Below are 14,255 nucleotides of genomic sequence, written 5' to 3'. Positions count from 1 at the left end.
TTCTATTCTAATATAATTGAACTTGTAGGCAGGACTCCTTCCCTACCAGTATGCAAAAGAGAAAAATATTTTTCTCCCCTTGTACAAAATAAGACCCCAGAGGTCATGATTCACACACACTCATACAAACACACACACACACACACGTTACATAGCATAGGTACTGAACTGTTTGGTCAAGTTCTTGCATATGTGATTTCTGAATGCTTGATAAAGTGCTTCACAATCCATGTTTTAGTCATATTTAACAAACAGTCTCAGACTGGATGAAGGCTTTTCTCAGCCAGGAATTAGAGGCTCAGAATTTCCATTGGCTTTTCAGGACAGTTGTATACACCAAGCCATTCATAACGATATATAAGAGCCATCTCTTTGTGGGGGGCTTTTCAACAGCCTTGAGAATATTGTATGCATTTTCAAAGGTTTGGACCCAGAGCACACTAGATTTGAGCACAAAGGCGATATTGTGCCTTGCTATTTTGTGCTAAAATGGTAGACTTGTCTGAGCACCAAGGCACTACAAGACAAGCCGGCTCCATTTGGCTGCTTCTGTTGGAGAAACATGATGAGTATTATCTGACTCCTTGTTCCCATTGTCATTGTCTACACAGTACAAGAAAAGTGCAATCAAAGAGAAAAATGATGTTTTTGTGAACCTCAGCATCTTAATAAAACAGCTGATTTGACTGGTACACTAGCAGGAATGTAGCTAGGCTAACACAGAACACTATTAATAAAGACAAGCCTGAGACCTCTCTCCCTTGATGAGCCTGTATCTAACACATAAGCATCAGCTATTTATTTAACACATGTGAGCCAGTGTTATAAAGAGCAAGTAGGTACGTATGTACTAATACAATCCTCATAATTATCAAATAGAAAAAAACAAGCCAATGAGCAAGCTAACAGGGTAGGGAATGACATATTCTTACAGGCTGTTGTAGAAATGTCTTTTCAATTCTACAAATTAGTAGAATTTACTACAAATTTACTAATTTGTAGAATTATAGTGAAGCAGGAAGAGAGGAGAAAGTGGGGGAAATGACAACATATATTAACCCAACCTTTGTTTCGTATTCATGTAGCACTATGGAACTTAAAACATAATCACTATAATGTAAATCATGTCATTTAACCCATGCTATCTCCAATTCGGTTGAGGAAACTCAGACTCAGAGAAGTTAGTTAAGACCAAGTTAGTTAAGTCACGTGACCAAGACCAATAGCTGCCAAGGGACTCAGACAGATGTTATGAGCCCTGTCTAGATTTTCTCCCATTTCCCTTTGCTGCTTCTGAAACCAGGTTTACCCTGCAACATAATACAAAAAAAAAATCCATTGTTGTCATCTCATCTGAAGCCAGCAGTTTCCAGAAACCTCTGTGTTAAACTGTATGCTCGGCTTTTGGGTAACCGTCTCATCTTTTCTTGTATTTTTGCAGATGTTTACAAATTATTGTAGGATGTTGGAAGATTTTGAATAAAGATTATGGGTTCAAAGAAGGTAAATATTCATTGACTTAGAGCTGAGTTAGAATCACTTGATGTAAAGTCATATGTCAAATATGAGGCCATGCTAGAAAACAGTCATCTCCTTAGTTGTGAGGCTTCTGAAGGAAGTAAAAGACACATTAGTAACAGGAGGGGCGGCTCTTATCAGAGTACAGGTTCTCTGCCTTGTGAATAAACAGGAAAGAACATGTCCTTTTTTGCACATGAATCTAGGAACACTTGAAGCTCTATATGTGGATGAAGTGGGAGGAGAAAAAATTTTAGCTGTCTTCCCTCAATCTCATCTTTTAAATGCAATTTTTTTGCAAAAGCAGTCATTTCATAGATGATGTTCCTTAAACTTTGCGTATATCCAGGATGGGGAGTGCCTTTCTTTTATTGCATAATTCTGGTTATTTAAATATAGTTCTATGGGGGAAAAGTAGTTCTCTGAAACCCAGAATCAATATCGCAAGAAAATTTTCTCCCTTAATCTCTTCTGAGCACATTTATTTTAAAATAAGTTAAATGTGGCCAGGTGGGTTTTTTTGTCTATTCTCTTTTAGCTTTGAGAGTAATAGCCTGCAGCAATGAATGGATTTGATTGAGAGGAAAAACAGAGCAAGAGAGAGGGAATAAGGGAGAAGAGGAAGTGAGGAGAGGAGAGATTGGGGCATAGGGGGACCTGCTGACTTGACTACAAGTCACAGGTGAAGATTAAAGATGAATAACCCCCTGAAATAAAGAAGCACATGGATTTTTCTGGTGACGAAAAGACTACTTGAGGTTAGTAGGAAGAACTGTTCTTAATCACTGTATAGACTCAGAATATATTCATTATCAGCTCCAGCAAAGACGTTCTTTCTGGTGATGGACTAACCTGATGCACTTTCCAAGTCTTTCTTCAGTGTAACAGCAAAATTTATTAATATATTAATATAATGTTTGCATTGTTTTTAATTTATTAAACATTTATCTTCAAAGAGGTATTTAAACCCAATAGGTCAGTCATCATCATGAAATGGTAAGTACCTGGACTATGGAGGTAAAGTATTTGCCAGTATGGTAATGTGTCCATTTCTCTCCCTTCCCTAGAAGTAAAATCAATGTTGGATGGCCTCAAGAAAACAATAAAGATGTGTTTCAGTCACACAATAGCAAGAGCAAAATTCTTGGCCAGACTCAGGTATTTGATATAATTTTAAAAGCATTAAAGGCCAATAAACACATGAAAAAATGCTTAACATCACTAATTACTAGAGATATGAATATCAAAACCACAATGAAATCCTACAGATCCCATGAACATGAAAAGATAATGAAAAAATACTAGAAACCCCTATACTCTCAAATTTAATGGCCTAAATGAAATGGACAAATTCCTTGAAAGACACAATCTGACAAAACTTACACAAAAAGAAATAAACAATCTGAAGAGGCCTGCCTCTATTAAAGAAATTGAATCAATAATTGATAGCCTTCCAAAACAGAAATCACCAGGCAGAGATGGGTTCATTAGTGATTATTACCAAACATTTAATGAATAAATTGCACTAATTCTATGGCATATCTTTCACAGGAAAGAAGCAGAAGGAACACTTCCTAAATCATTCTATGAGGCTGGCATTATCAAACAGATGAAGCCATTACAAGAAAACTATAAACCTACATCTCCCATGAACATACATGCAAAAATCCTCCAAAAAGCTAGCAAACCAAATTCAGTAACGCATGAGAAGAATCATATACCACGACCAGGTGGTATTTATTCTAGGTATGCAAGGCTAATTAAACATTCATAAAGCAATTAAAAACCAACCCATCATACCAACAGGCTAAAGAAGAAAAATCATACGATTATCTCAACAGATTCAGAAAAGCATTTGACAAAATCCAACACCCAATCATTTTTAAAAGTTTCAAAAAACTAGGAACAAAATGGAACTTCATCAACTTGATAAAGAATATATACAAAAAAACCCTACAGTTAAAATAATTCTTAATGGCAGGAAATTTGAGCTTTTTCTATTAAGATCGGGTATAAGGTAAGGATGTCCCCTCTTACCACTTCTTTTCAACATTGTACTGGAAGCTCTCGCTAATGCAGTAAAACAAGAAAAGGAAATAAAACGTATAAAAAATTTGAAAGAAGAAATAAAACTGTCTTTGTTCACAGACAACATGATTATCTATGTTGGAAGTCTGAAATAAAAAACAAAAACATCTGGAACTAATAAGAGATTATAGCGAGGTTGCAGATTACAAAGTTAATATACACAAGTCAATTCTTTCTTATAATCAGTGATGAATAAGCAGAATTTGAAGTTAAAAACACAATACCATTTACGTAAGCACCCCAAAATGAAATACTTAGGTATAAATCTAACAAAAACTGTATACGACTGTATGAGGAAAACTGTAAAACTCTGATGAATGAAAGAAAAGAATAAATAGCTGGAGAGATATTTCACAGAGGATTTTTAGAGCAGTGAAACTATTCCATATGGTATCATAATGGTGAATACATGACATTATACATTTGTCAAAACCCTTAGAATATAAAATTCCAAGTATGAAACCTGAGGTAAACTATGGACTTTAGGTGGTATTGATGTGTCAGTGTAGGTTCATCAATGTTAATAAATGTACCCTCTAGTGAGGGATGCTAATAATTAATATGTTAGTAGTGGGGAGGGTATGCGTGTGTGGGAGCAGGGGACATAAGGAAACTTTTGGTGCTTTTTGCTCAATTTTGCTTTGAATTTAAAACTGCTCTATAAAATAAAGTCTATTAAACACACACACACACACACGAGATACCACTTCATATCCATTAGGATGGCTATTATAAAAAGACAGAAAATAACAAGTGTAATAAAGATGTAGAGAAATTTGACCTCTTGCGCATTACTTGTGGGAATGTAAAATGGTGTGGCTGCTATGGAAATGGTATGGTGGTTTCTCAAAAAATTGAACATAGAATTATCATAGTATCCAGCAATTCCACCTCTGGGTATATACCCAAAACTATGGAAAGCAGGTGCTTGAAAAGATATTTATACACTAATTTTCATAGCAGCATTACTCATAATATGGGAGCTAGAAACAACCCAAATGTCCAACAATGGAAGAATGGATAAAGAAAATATGTGAAAATAATACCACAATATAAAATAAGTGTCAGGAAGTCCAACACATTTCTGATTTCTTCCTCGTGATTACTTTAATGCTTTTTTATTGAGGTAAAATATACATCACATAAAATTTACCATTTTGACAATTTTTAAGGGCACAGTTCTATGACATTAAGGACATTCACATTGTTGTGCAACCATCAACACAATCCATCTCCAGAACTTTTTCATCTTCCCCAGTTAACACTCTATCCCCATTAGACACTAAGTCCCTGTTCTCCCTTCCCCACAGCCTTTGGCAACCACCATTCCATTTCCTAGCTATATAATTTCACCGCTCCAGGTACTTCATATCTTCATATAAGTGGAATCATACAACACATGTCCTTTTGTTGACTGGGTTATTTCATTTAGCATAGTATCTTCAAGGTTCATCAATGTTGTTGAATGTGTCAGAATTTCCTTCCCTTTTAAGGTATAATAGCAATATAAAAGTAATATATATATTAGTAATATAATAGTATATTATTATAACACTGTATGTTAATTATACTTCATAAATAAATAAATAAATAAATAAATAAATAAATAAATAAAAATAAATAAGCAAGCAAGCTTGCTGAATGCCCCTTCTAGGAGTTCCCACAGCACCTTTCACTTCACCTAATGCACATAAACTTCCCTGGTGATAAGACTCACCTGGGGCATTTATTAAACACTCAGGCTCTCAAAACTCTCTAGATTCATCGTCAGTGAGTTTAGAATGGGACTTAGGAATTTATGTCTAACGTGATACTTATTTTCAGGGACAAAAATGTGCTATGTTATCATTTCTTTTCTCCCTATGTGCATGTGTTTGGGTTTCTGTCTGTGTCTATCTGTCTCTGAGGACAGAGGCTGTTCTTGTTTTATCACCCTTTTCCTAGCACATGGTACATTGTAGGCATTAATAAGTATTTGTTGAATGAATGGAAATTGCTCCTGCTATCCAACTGTTGGCTGAGATAAGCATGTGATCCTATTGCCAACAGAAGAGGAGGTTGTGAAGTCACCCACTGCAACATTAGTTGGACATCACTACAGCACAGATAGGGGTATGCCTAAAACGTACGGTAACTAATGGTCTTCTGAAATTGGAAGGCCAGTGTAGCAGAAATCCTTGGTTCTTTAAAAGACACATTTAAATCCATAAGAGAATTATAGGCTGGGAGCTTATTAGTGTTAGTTTCTTCTTCCCTGGAGCTTTGCAGTAGCCTTCTAACTAGATGCATCTCCATTATCTTCATCACTGCCAAGGTATTTGCTCAACAGCAAACCACATCATGCAACATCCATATTTAAAATAAATGACTAAGTTTGGGGCACTTGGGTGGCTCAGTCGGTTAAGCGTCTGACTTTGGCTCAGGTCACGATCTTGCGGTTTGTGAGTTCGAGCCCCACATCAGGCTCTGTGCTGTCAGCTTGGAGCCTAGGGTCCACTTCAGATTCTGTGTCTTTCTCTCTGCCCCTTCCTTGCTCATTCTCTGTCTCTTTCTGTCTCTCTCTCTCTCTCAAAAATATATAAACATTAAAAAAATAAAAAAATAAATAAAATAAAATAAGTGACTAAGTAATTTATCCTTCAGTATGTCACTTATTCTCTCTGAACTCTCAACTGTTTAGCCATAAAATGGTTATTTAAAAACCACCTCACAGAATGGTTGGGAAGATTAAGAATGTGTATGTAGCTGCAAGTGGTCAACAATGCTCAAATGGGAACATCTTCATCTGGGATCAATGCATCTTTGTCTCCACCACTGGGCAACAGTGACTTCCTGATGGTGTCTGAAATCTCCTCTCTTGTTGTACTGTCCCTCTGGCATCACTCTCCTTGATATTATTAAAGGAAGGTCAGATCTAATTTGACTATGAAGGTAAGATACCAGGGTTCAGAATGAGGAGAGCAACCCACTTAGGGTAGGGGCATTTGGATCATGAGATGTGAGCTGTTTCAGAAAAAAATGCACTCATAACACACCTGTTGCTCATCTTCACCAGCTATGGCACACTGTTTGGGAAAGTGGCATAGTGCATAGTCAAGGGTTTTAGTTTTAAACAGAACTCACCATAGCTAGTTTAAGCAGAAATTGAATTTATTGAAATTCCAGAAGTGCAACAACCAGGCATGATGGCCAAGCTATGCTACAGGGTTGCTCTCACAAAGATCCCACTCTTTCTGCCACTGAGGGATCATACTGCTTGTACCCTGGACACTGGACCGTAGATGCCAGCAACTCTTCCTCTGAAGCCACCAAAACCAGACGCCATCTCTACCACCTTTACCAAAATGGGTTGTGTGTAGTACCTGAAAATTCACAGTATTCATCAAATTGAAATCTTAATGCATGCATTTAGTTAGCAGTACCTTCACCTTCGCTGAAAGGAAGAACGAAAAAGTAAAACCTTGCTCCAGACTTGGGGAAATGAGAAACAAAATATGGAAAATTCCAAAATATGTAAGGACTCTGGATAGACATAAACATGATATAATGCTCCTTTAGAGACAGCGTTAGAATTACAGACAGGTACAAAACCCAGCTTGGTTACTTATGAGCTATGTAAGCTGAAGAAAATGATCTTCTCTGAGCCTCATTTTTTCATCTGGAAAATGATAATGATACTATGTCACAATGCATTGTCTATTGTGCTCTGAGCCTACATAGGTATTCTCAGCTCACCTTCAAATAAGCCCTTTTATAAAATATAGTTCCTGTTTATTCACTGAAAGGACTCCAGAAATGAGCACACCTTAGTGTCCAGGCTTCAGTTTCTAAATATCATTTCCCTCAAAAAGTATCCAAGCCCATGGAGAAAGAGGTCAGAGACAAGATATAAATGATCCTGGGATATATTTTGCTAGAAAATGAGGAGGCTTTAATATACTAGTGGGGACATGACAATAGGACAACTTGAAGAAACTTCCACTGACCAAATTTGATCACTGGGGAGTCATAGAAAGAAGAATGAAAGTATATAACAACCTATGACTCTCCAGTGACTCACCAAAACAGAGAGATTGAGAGCTAGATATAGAAATAAAAAAGAGAGGGGCGCCTGGGTGGCTCAGTTGGTTAAGCCTCCAACTTCAGCTGAGGTCATGATCTCACGGCTTGTGAGTTTGAGCCCCACGCCAGGCTCGGTGCTGACAGCTCAGAGCCTGGAGCCTGCTTCAGATTCTGTGTTTCTCTCTCTCTCTCTCTCTCTCTCTCTCTCTCTCTCTCCACCTCTCCCCTTCTCGCACTCTTTCTCTCTCTTTCAAAAATAAACATTAAAATTTTTTAAAAAAGAAATACAGAAGAGAGAATTTTTTTCACTCTTTTGCCGTTTTTGGATATAGTTTTATATCAACTTATTACTCAAAATTAGTAACTAAAAGGAATTAAACCTTTGTCAGGCCTTTTTTTTTTTTTTTTGCAGTATTAATAGTCATTCACCCACAGTTGATGAAGAAAAGCTCTTAGGTACTGAAGTATCTCAGCACACGCATGTAGAAGGAATGATAAACTAGAAATATCACTATTTTGCAACTGCAGTGGGATAATGGATTCAAGTAAGGAATATCATTGGATGTTAAAACCATTAGGTGTCAGGTTGTTAAGAAACAGGATATGCGCTTAGTTCCAAGAAATACTCCACACATTCCTTGCTAGACCATGGGAAAATACAATGTTTCTAACACTGGGGAGAGCCTCAGGTCACCACCTTAACTCAGTCATCAAACATCCCATTATTCAGAGGGAAGGAGTCTCACAGGATGAGCTTTCTGATGATGCAGTAAGGACACAGCATCAAGTATAAAGCATTTTCACCAAAACAATTTTACGTGAATCTAGTTAAGCCTTCACACCCAAAAATTTTTTTTATAAAAAATACAGTGGAAAAGAAACAAATTAAAAGGCTCAAAGAGAAAATAATCAGGTATCTCCAGATTGTGGGGCATTTTACAAAAAGTCAAGAAAAGAAATGTTTGGGTAACATTCCAGATGAAAGAAATTATACGAATTAAACACATAAAACCAAATGCATAAGCTACCTTGATTGCATCTTGATTTGGAAAACAAATTTATAAAAGACATTTTGGAGACACCTGGAAAAATAAGAAAGTGAGGCAGCTATTAAATATATTAAGAAATTATTTCTAATTATTGTTAATATGATATTGTAGATATGCAGAAAACTCTTTATACTTAGGAAATACGTACTGAAATATTTAGAGATGAAGTGTTATAAGCATAAAAATTACTTTACATGGTATGCAAATATAGGAAGCAATTATGAAAAAATGTTTACTTTAATTACTATTTTTTAAAAATTCTGGTATATATCACATAAGGCATTAGTTTCAGGTGTGCAATAAAGTGATTCTACAGTTCTACACACTACTCATGCTCATCAAGATAAGTGTACTCTTGCTCTTAAGAATGGAGAACAAACAGAAGGTTACTGGAGGGGTTGTGGGAGGGGGATGGGCTAAATGGATAAGGGGCACTAAGGAATCTACTCCTGAAATCATTGTTGACTATGTGCTAAGTTGGGTGTAAATTAAAAAAATAAAAAATAAAAAATAAAAAGATAAGTGTACTCTTCATCCCCTTCACCTATTTCACCCATCCCCCCTCCCACCTCCCCTCTGATAATCATCAACTTGTTCTCTATCATTAAGAGTCTGTTTTCTGCTTTGTCTCTTTTTCCCTTTGTTTGTTTTCTTTCTGGGTGAAAGAATATAGTATTTGTCTTTCTTTCACTGACTTACGTCACTTAGCAGTATACTCTCTGGATTCATCATATTGTTGCAAGTGGCAAGGTTTCATTTTTTTATGGCTGAGTAATATTGCATTATATTCAGATACCACATCTTCCTGATCCATTCACCTGTCAGTGGACACTTGGGCTGCTTCCATAAGTTGACTACTGTAAATGACGCTGCGACAAATACGGGGGGTGCATACATCTTCTTGAATTCGTGTTTTTGTATTCTTGGGGTAAATTCCCAAAAGTGGACTTACTGGATCACACGGTGATTCTATTTTTAATTTTTTGAGAACCTCCATACTGCTCTCCACAGGGGCGACACCAGTTTGCAGTCCCACCAATAGTACACAAGGGTTCCTTTTCCTCCACGTCCTCGCCAACACTTGTTTCTCATGGGTTTTTTTTGGTTGTTGTTGTTTTTTAAATTTTAGACATTCTGACAGGTGTGAGGTGATATCTCATTGCGGTTTTGATTTGCATTTCCCTGATGATGACTGATGTTGAGCATCTTTTTGTGTGTCTGTTGGTCATCTGTATGTCTTCTTTAGAGAAATGTCTGTTCATGTCTTTGGCCCACTTTTAATTGGACTATTTGTGGTGGGTTTTTTTTTGGGGGGGGGGTTGAGTTGTATAAGTTCTTTATATATTTTGGATACTAACCCTTTCATGGATATGTCATTGGCAAATATCTTCTCCCATTCATCAGGTCACCTTTCTGTCTTTTAGATTGTTTCCTTTGCTGTGCACAAGCTTTTAATTTTGATGTAGTCCCAATAGTTCACTTTTTCTTTTGTTTCCCTTGCCTCAGGAGACATATCTAGAAAAATGTTGCTATGGCCAATGTCAGAGGAATTACTGCCTGTGCTCTCTTCTAGAATTTTTATGGTTTCAGGTATGACATCTAAGACTTTAATCCATTTGAGATTATTTTTGTGTATGGTGTAAGAAAGTGGCCCAGTTTCATTCTTTTGCATTAGCTGTCCAATTTTCCGAGCACCGTTTGTTGAAGAGACTGTCTTTTTCCCATTGCATATTCTTGCTTCTTCTGTTAAAGATTAATTGGCCACACGATTGTGGGTTTATTTCTGGCCTCTGTATTCTGGTCTATTGATCTATGTGTCTACTTCTGTGCCGGTACCATACTGTTTTGATTTCTTCAGCTTTGTAGTGTACCTTGACATCTGGGATTGTGATTCCTCCAGTTTTGTTCTTCTTTGCCAGGATTTCTTTGGCTATTCAGGGTCTTTAGTGGTCCCATACAAAGCTTAGGACTATGTGCTCTAGTTCTGTGGAAAATGCTCTTGGTTATTTTGATAGGGTTTGCATTCAACCTGTAGACTGCTTTGGGTAGTACAGAGTGGACATTTTAACAACATTTCTTCTTCTAATCCGTGAGCATGAGATCTCTTTCCATTTGTTTGTGTCATCCTCAATTTCTTTCACCGAGGTTTTATAGTTGTCAGAGTGTAGGTCTTTTGCCTCCTTGGTTACGTTTATTCCTAGGTATTTTACTATTTTGGGCACAATTGTAAATGGCATTGTTTTCTTAACTCCTCTTTCAGCCACTTCCTTATTAGTGTAAAGAAATGCAATGGAGTTCTGTATATCGACTTTGTATCTAGTGATCTTACTGAATTCATTTATCAGTTCAAGTACATGTTTGGTAGAGCTGTCAGGGTTTTCTACATCTAGTATCATATCATCTTCAAATAGTGATAGTTGAGCTCCTTCCTTGCCAATTGGGGTGCCCTTTATTTCTTTTTCTTGTCTGATTGCTGTGGCTAGGACTTCCAGTACCATGTTGAGTAAAAGTGGTGAGAGTGGACATCTTAGTCTTGTTCCTGATCTTAGGGGAAAAGCTCTCAGTTTTCCCCATTAAGTAGGAGGCTCGCTGTGGGATTTTCAGGTAAGTTGAGGTAAGTTCCCTCTAAACCTACTTTGCTCAGGGTTTTTACCATGAACGGATGTGGTACTTGGTCAAGTGCATTTTCTGCATCTATTGAAATGATTGTGTGGTTTTTGTCCTTCCTCTCATTGATGCAATGCATCACGTTGATTGATTTGCAAATAATGAACCACGCTTGCATCCTGGGGATAAATCCCTTGTTGAGGATTTTTGCATCCGTGTTCATCAGAGATATTGGCCTGTAGTTCTCTTTTTGGTGGCGTCTTTATCTGGTTTTGGTATCAGGGTAATGCTGGCCTCATGGAATGAATTTGGGAGTTTTCCTTCCTCCGCAATTTTTTGTAACAGTTGGAGAAGAATAGGTGTTAACTTTTCTCTAAACGTTTGGTAGAATTCACCCAGATTTGGGGGGTTTTCAGCGGGGCTCACAGTGCCAGTAAGGTCTGAGCTGGTCCACTGCAGGGGGGGACCTGCAGGAGCCTGGGAAGCCTCCCGCTGAGGCCTGCCAACATTGAGGGGGCAGAGCCACAGAACTGCTGAAGGCGGGGTGCTCTGTTAGCAAGGTAGATGGAGAGTGTTTTGCTGTGCTGGTTCCCACAGGTGTCCATATAGCTAGGCTAAGGGGTGGGGGAAGGAAATGGCACCTGCCAGCTCTTTGGTTTGGAGAGGTCTCCCAGAGATCCCTGCCTCTCCAACCCAGGGTCGGAGATTAGTAAATAAATCTCCTTCCCATATAGCCCACGCGATTTTTAAACTGCTGTTTATGTGCTGTATCTTAGTGAAGCTGCCTGTTGTGCTGGCCCTTCAAGGGTGGGGGTTAGGCATTCATTTTACAGATGAGAAAGTTCAGAGTAGGAGAAATTATGTGACAGGTATAAATTAAATAGCATACTGGGGTTGCAATCAATTATTGAGCATCGATTTAAAATTTCAAAGCCACATTTTATCACATCTCTGATAAAATGATAGCTAGGAAGGTATACACCAAGATTTTAACTCCATTTCTGATTTGGTAGCACCTTTTAATACATTGCAGGTTACCTCAGGTAGACCGACATCAGTTTGTTGCTGCTATGTACGTAAAATTGATTCTTGAGAGATCCTTTTGAATTTGTTCACTTTTGCCACTACGGAGTATAGTTATCACCTGAGTCCTTTTGGTGACAAAAGGAGCTGAATGAGAGGGCACAACAATGAAAATAATCTTCACTAGTGGAAAACAAAAGTGTAAGTAAGAGCTATGTCTTTTTTTCTTTTTTCTTTTTTGTCCCCCTCTGGTAGCAGAGCCAGAGAGCCCCTTAGGAGTACTGATTTAGGAATAGTTGTGCACACAGGAGTCAAGAGACTAGACATCAGGAACAAAGATCAGAGTAAGAGTAACCTTACCCCAAATCATTATTATTTCGCAAGGCACCATGCCATGCAGTCTCTCTGACAAAGCCAGGTTGGTATACAAAACTGAGGTTACCTTCTCTTGATAAATGCAGATCTGGCAATCTCAAAATGTGAAATTATGTTATTTTTCTGGCATTTCTGGATTAAGAAATAATCTGTTTCATTTGAAAATAACTCCTCAGAACAGATTTAAGATCAGACCATGAATCAGTGGGGAAAACAAATAAGAGGAGCATCTGGGTGGCTCGGTTGGTTGAGAGACCGACTTCATTTCAGGTGATCCCATGGTTCGTGAGTTTGAGCCCCACGTCTGGCTCTGTGCTGACACCTCAGCGCCTGGAGCCTGCTTTGGATTCTGTGTCTCCCTCTCTCTCTGCCCCTCCCCTGCTCACACTCTGTCTCTCTCTCTCTCTCAAAATTAAACCTAAAAAAAATTAATAAAAATAATAAACTTTAAAAAATAATAAACTTAAAAATGTTTTTAAAAAAGAAATAAATTTAGAAGCTTGAAAACCTTGACCTCTTGCATCTGCAGTCTTGGGCACTGCCACATCTTCCTTCTCTACACATGTAGTCATTATGGTCTGGACTTTGTTTACTCAATAACTACATTCGCTTGCTTTCCTAAGTGACAGCAGTACCTTATTATGCTATTTATCGCCATGTATACAAAGTTCATTTTTCAGTTAATGGATTTTTTCAATCCTTAATATGAAATTGCGATTGTGTTTGTATCACATGTTTCTTGAGCAATTTGATACCAACTCACGCCATGCATGGGGTGTCATGGGGTGACTGTGCAGTTGTATGAAAGTATTGGTCATGACAATTCCACATGGAAGTTCCAAAAGAGGAAAGTCTGAAAGCCACAAGATGTCATCAGTATAAGTAGTTACAATTACCTGCAAGGGTAAAGATTAAATCTATTTTTGACCACCATATCTGTACTTTCTGGATTGCCTTTTCTGTAATTTGTGATCTGATTTCTTGACAAATTAGATACATAAACAGGAAATGATTCTACTGAAAAACAGTGGTAATGTATTTGCCCAAAACTGTCTGAGATTGTTTAAAATGTAAGATGTCTCTCTATGAGGAACACATGGTTGTGGTAGTGGGCTAGGATTCCCATGAAATGGTTAATCTACTAAGGAAGCTAAGACGTTTGGTAAATACGGGGGTTTCAATGTTAAGAGTAAGGAGAGGTGGCAAGTCGCCAAGGAGAGATGGAACAGGTTCATAGAGATGTTTGTTGCACGCATCTTGATTTGTGGCAAACTCATTTGCCTCAGGAAATCTCTGACAGTGGGGGAGGGAATGGAGTAGACTCTGTAGCCACGTCCAGCACTGATTTAGACAAAGCCATAATCAAAATCCCGGCCATTTACGGTGCACCTAGCTGATACTCAAAACATCTTAAAGAAGGCAGAATATTAATTTCCCAAGCAAGGAAATAGAAAACTGCAATGTCTGAATGTTTTGATCTAAGCTCATATTGGAGCAGTAATGGCATTAAAATAGAATGGGTTTAATAATAAA

The sequence above is a fragment of the Lynx rufus genome, unplaced genomic scaffold (genome assembly GCF_022079265.1).
Source record: "Lynx rufus isolate CCGP_SWC_20201006 ecotype Redwood Valley unplaced genomic scaffold, mLynRuf1.p SCAF_2, whole genome shotgun sequence".
In the NCBI taxonomy this organism is placed as follows: domain Eukaryota; kingdom Metazoa; phylum Chordata; class Mammalia; order Carnivora; family Felidae; genus Lynx; species Lynx rufus.
Note: the sequence above shows the minus strand (reverse complement) of the source record.